This window comes from Heterodontus francisci, chromosome 49 (genome assembly GCF_036365525.1).
Source record: "Heterodontus francisci isolate sHetFra1 chromosome 49, sHetFra1.hap1, whole genome shotgun sequence".
Classification (NCBI taxonomy): domain Eukaryota; kingdom Metazoa; phylum Chordata; class Chondrichthyes; order Heterodontiformes; family Heterodontidae; genus Heterodontus; species Heterodontus francisci.
Window position 1 is genome coordinate 1,350,104 of NC_090419.1, and position 6,214 is coordinate 1,356,317.

Here is a 6,214-nt window from a genome sequence, read left to right on the forward strand (position 1 = left end):
GATGGCAGGATCCCCAAAGACACATTGTACAGCGAGCTCGCCACTGGTATCAGACCCACCGGCCGTCCATGTCTCCGTTATAAAGACGTCTGCAAACGCGACATGAAATCGTGTGACATTGATCACAAGTCGTGGGAGTCAGTTGCCAGCATTCGCCAGAGCTGGCGGGCAGCCATAAAGACAGGGCTAAATTGTGGCGAGTCGAAGAGACTTAGTAGTTGGAAATTTGAGCCTGGCTGGATCCATTTCATCTCACTGAACGTTGTCCTCTTCCACTCCAGACGTTCTACCTTAATTCGTTCTGGGCGGTTCTGCATTAATGGTCAAAATCCTTGCATGTGATGATCACTCTCACCCAAGTTCTCCCCCAAAGACACTTGGTCCACTTGTCCCACTCATTATGCAGCACCAGATCTAACACTGCCTCCTTTTTAGTTGGGTGGAGAACATACTAATCGAGGGACATCTCCTGAACGCATTTCAGGAATTCCTCCGCCTCCTTACCCTTCACTCTCGAATTATGCTAATAGATATTTGATTCCCCCATATCACCATCTATAATTTTTGCGCATCTCTGTGATTTTCCTGCAAATTTAATCCTATCTCAATCTCACTCTTTGGACGCCTATCGAGTATCATTATTTGTGTGTTCATACACTTGTGGCTTCTTAATTCTAACCAAATAAAGCCTGTCCTTTCTCCCTCAAGGGCATCCTCCCTTTCCTAAACTGCCATGTCTCCCCTAATCAATGCTGCCTCCCCACCTCTCCTTCACTCCTTCCCTAACTTTTCTGAACACTTTATATCCTTGCATATTAAAGTGCCTGGTGCTCACCATTTCGAAATCATGTTTCCATTTTTGCCACACAGTCTTATTCCCGAACTGCTTTTTGTGCTTGTAATTGACCAACCTTATTTACCACACGTTTGGTGTTTACAAATTTACATTGTAATCCTGGATTCACATTCCTCATAGTCCTTCTTAGTCCAATCCCATCGAGGACGGAAGCATTTCCTTCTATAGTACTGTCTAACACTCTCACAATATGCACCCTATTCCTCCTTACTACGTCTATGTGCTAGTGCCCATCCCCTGCCAATTTAGTCGAAACAGTCCCCAATCACATTAATGAATCTCCTCACGAGGATGTTGGTCCACTCCAGTTGAGGTGCAACCTGTCCCTTGTGATTAGGTGCCTCCTTTTGTTTTAAAGAGATACAGCACTGAAACAGGCCCTTCGGCCCACCGAGTCTGTGCCGACCAACAACCACCCGTTTATACTAATCCTACACAAATTCCATATTCGTACCACATCCCCACCTGTCCCTATATTTCCCTACCACCTACCTATACTAGGGACAATTTATAATGGCCAATTTACCTATCAACCTGCAAATCTTTGGCATGTGGAAGGAAACCGGAGCACCCGGAGGAAACCCGCGCAGACACAGGGAGAACTTGCAAACTCCACACAAGCAGTACCCAGAATTGAACCCGGGTCGCTGGAGCTGTGAGGCTGCAGTGCTAACCACTGCACCACTCCTGCCTCATTACTGGTCCTAATTACCTCAGAGTTTGAAGCCTTCCCTCCTGCACCATCGTCAAGCTACGCATTGATACACCTAAACTTCTACTTCAACTCTCACTAATACGTGGGACTGGGAGTAAGCCAGTGATGTTTGCCTTCGAGGTCCTCCTCTTTAACTTCCAAACTAGTTCCTGACCTAGGACTTCAATACCTACTCTCTCTGTGTCATTGGCACCAAAGTGTATCATTACATCTGCCTCATTCCCTTCCTATTGTAGAAAGTACTGCATGCTTTCTGTACATCCTTTATCCAGGCACCAGGCGTGCAAAGTCCTCTTTTGAAACCATGCTGACTGTCACGGGTCAGAGAATCTCTCTGTCAGTCTTTTTATACGAGAGCTAAGTGCTGTGTTATCTGCAAATCTGAAATAATACCAGAAAATGCAGGAAACAATCAGCAGGTCCAGCCGCATCTGTGGAGATACAAATAGAGATAACGTTTCTGGTTGATGACCCTGCGTTAGAACTGGGAGTACATGGAGATGTCACAATTTGTAGGACACGCAGCCAACGGTGGACGGGAGGATGATGATCAACAGTAAGTTCAACAATTTCAGTATCATTCATTTGCCATTTAACTTCTCCTACCGTCCACCAGATCCCTGACCTTCCCCTGTGTTCTTACAGGTATAATCATTTCAATACATCAATGGGTAGAAGAAAACATTTGCCTAAAGCTGGTTCCCAGCCTGATCTATCATTTCTCTTTTTATTTCCCATCCTCACAGCTAACTTGATGACGATTGTGATCCTGTATCGAGGAAAGTGTGGTCTTTCCAAATGTGTCACTCGCTACCTGGTGACCATGGCAGTGATGGATTTACTGGTTGTTTTCCTCGACCTGATATTAAGGCACATTCCAATTGTTTATCGGGAACATTTTCGTTTCATGAATTACATCCGTGTGTGTAATATCCACGCCGTCTTGCTTTATGCCATTACTGACTGTTCTGTCTGGGCCACTGTCACTTTCACCTTTGATCGTTTTGTAGCCATTTCTTGCCAGAAACTGAAGAGAAAATATTGTACTGAGAGAATAGTGCAGGTCAGAGGCTCCCAGTCCTGCGGCAGGTAACTCACCTCCTGACTCCCCAAAGCCTGTCCACCATCTACAAGGCACAAGTTAGGAGTGTGATGGAATATTCTCCACTTGCCTGGACGGGTGCAGCTCCAACAACACTCAGAAAGCTCGACACCATCCAAGACAAAGCATCCCACTTGATTGGAACCCCAGCTACAAACATTCACTCCCTCCACCACCGACAAACAGTGGCAGCAGTGTGTACCATCTGCAAGATGCGCTGCAGCAGTGCGCCAAGGTTCCTTAGACAACACTTTCCAAACACGTGACCTCCACCAACTAGAAGGACGAGGGCAGCAAATGCATGGGGGTACCACCACCTGCAAGTTCCCCTACAAGTCACACACCATCTTGGCTTGGAACTAAATCGCAGTTCCTTCACTGTCGCTAGGTGAAAATCCTGGAACTCCCTTTCTAACAGCACTGTGGGTGTACCTACCCCACATGGACTGCAGCGGTTCAAGAAGGCAGCTCACCACCACCTTCTCAAGGGCAATTAGGGATGGGCAATAAATGCTGGCCTGGCCAGCGACTCCCACATCCCATGAATGAATAAAAAAAGGGAAGTTGGACAAAGAGAGATTCATTGTCAGTGACAGGAAAATCAGGCGACTAAGTTTCCTGAGGTTTTTTGCTTCGTTTTATATCCGACAGATATCCGACACATATCCGTTTTATATCCGGTCAGTCTGCTTTTCAGTTAGATCATGGCTGATTCTCGGCTTCAACTCTGCTTGCACACCCACTCCCCATATCCCTTGAATCCCCAAAAGACAAACATCTGTCGCTCTAAAACTTATATATATTCAATGATGGAACATCCACAACTCTCTGAGGTAGAGAATTCCAAAGATTAATAACCCTTTGGCTGAAGACATTTCTCCTGATCTCAGTCAGAAATGATAGGCCCCTTATTCTGAGACATTGTCCCCGTATTATAGATTCCCCAGCCAGCAGAAACAACCCCTTCAGAATCTTGCATGGTTCAATGAGATCACATCTCACTCTTTTAAACTCCAGAGAATATCGACCCAATTTGCTCAGCTTTTCATCATAGGAGAACCCTGTCATCTCACCGGCCAATCTCGTGAACCTTCGTTATAACACCTCCAATGCAAGTATATCCTTCCTTAACACTGGAGATTAAAAAAACTGCACACTATATTCCAAAGCCCTATACAATTGCAGCAAGTTGTTACCTACTCTTGCACTCCTTGCACTAAAGGCTAACATTCCATTTGCTTTCCTAACTACTTGATGTACTTGCCTGCTAACTTTTCGTGTTCCTTGTATAGGTAAACCCAAGACCCTCTGAACATCGACATTTCGAAGTTGCAGATCTTTGAAGAAATATTCTGCTTTTGCACGCTTACTATTTGGTGAATAACCTCACACTTCTCCGCATTCTACTCCATCTGCCCACTTGCTGCCCACATACTTAACCTGATTATATCTTGTTGTAGGCTCTTTCTGTCCTCCTCGCAGCTATCTCTTTGTCTAAGTCATTAATATAGATTCTAAGTAGCTGAGGCCCCAGCGCTGATTCTAGTCTCACTCCACTAGTCGCAGCCTGGCAACTTGAAAATGCCCCATTTATCCCTATTGTAAGGCCGAAGGATGGTGAGGCAGGGGATCTGGAAGACATCATGTATGCATGAGTAACCTCAAGCTGTCCAACAGCATGAGTTGACCACGCAGTCCCCCAATGTCTAGTAACGCATTTCATTGGTTCGACTAATCAATGTATATAATTTGTAATCGCTATGATTGGACCGTGTCCAGCCGGGATGGGCTGAATAACTGTTTGAAACTGTATAAGTATTGATGATTTTCCTTTGTTCGGTGGAGAGGAATCTGGATTGCCAAGTGACCTGCTCCCCGCCGGCGTAACCCAATAAACTACTTGACGTTTGGAGCAGACCCGAGTGTCGAGTGATTCTTTCAGATTCATTCCCACTAACAGCGACCACGACTAAAGTTAATATTAAATTGGACACGATAAGCATTATGCAGGGAGCTACTGTTGCATTTCATTGTTCAATTAATTATAATAATACACTGGCTAATAAAAGGGGCGGCACAGTGGAGCAGTGGTTAGCACCGCAGCCTCACAGCTCCAATTGCTATTGTATTTTATAATGCACAGGGTTATAATTTTACAATTAATTGTTTAACTGGGCATTATACCCAACATATAAGGGAATAAATATACTGTTAATTGGGAAATTGGAAACGATAACTAGCACACAAGAAAAAAAAGGATAGTTTATTGTTGCATTGGATTTTATAAAATATACAAGCCAATAATGTCAAAATTAATTGTGAAACTGTCCCTGAACACTAGTATACCAGGGAATAAAGTTACAACAAATAGTTTAATTGAACATTAGAACCTATGCAGGAGAATAAAGTTACAGTTAATTCCAAAATTGGTATTGATAACGATTCACAGGGAACAAGGCTGCAATTAATTGCGCAATTGGACTCGATAATCAATACACAAGGGTATAGAAGTACAACTAATTGTAAAATCGGACATGATAACTAGTACACAGGAAATAACATGACAATTAATTGTTGAATTGGGCTTGAAAACTAATAAACAGGGGAATAGGTCACTTTTAATTCTTTATTTGTTGAGGATAGCCAATACCCAAATTAATGCAGGAAGAGCTAATCTTTATTTTATTTTTTTAGAGATACAGCACTGAAACAGGCCCTTTGGCCCACCGAGTCTGTGCTGTCCATCAACCACCCATTTATACTAATCCTACACTAATTCCATATTCCTACCACATCCCCACCTGACCCGATATTTCCCTACCACCTACCTATACTAGGGGCAATTTATAATAGCCAATTTACCTACCAACCTGCAAGTCTTTTGGCTCATGGGAGGAAGCCGGAGCACCCAGAGAAAACCCACGCAGACACAGGGAGAACTTGCAAACTGCACACAGGCAGTACCCAGAATTGAACCCGGGTCGCTGAAGCTGTGAGGCTGCGGTGCTAACCACTGTGCCGCCCTAGGGACCTGGGTTCGATTCTGGGTACTGTCTGTGCGGAGTTTGCAAGTTCTCTCTGTGACCGTGTGGGTTTTCACTGGGATGTTCCGGTTTCCTCCCACAGCCAAAGACTTGCAGGTGATAGGTAAATTGGCCGTTGTAAATTGTCCCTCGTGTAGGTAGGGAATATGGGATTACTGTGGGGTTAGTGTAAAAGGGTGGCACAGTGGCGCAGTGGTTAGCACCGCAGCCTCACAGCTCCAGCGACCCGGGTTCAATTCTGGGTATTGCCTGTGTGGAGTTTGCAAGTTCTCCCTGTGTCTGCGTGGGATTTCGCTGGGTGCTCCGGTTTCCTCCCACAGCCAAAAGACTTGCAGGTTGGTAGGTAAATTGGCCATTATAAATTGGTATAGGTAGGTAGGGAAATATAGGGACAGGAGGGGATGTGGTAGGAATATGGAATTAGTGTAGAATTAGTATAAATGGGTGGTTGATGGTCGGCACAGACTCGGTGGGCAGAAGGGCCTGTTTCAGTGTTG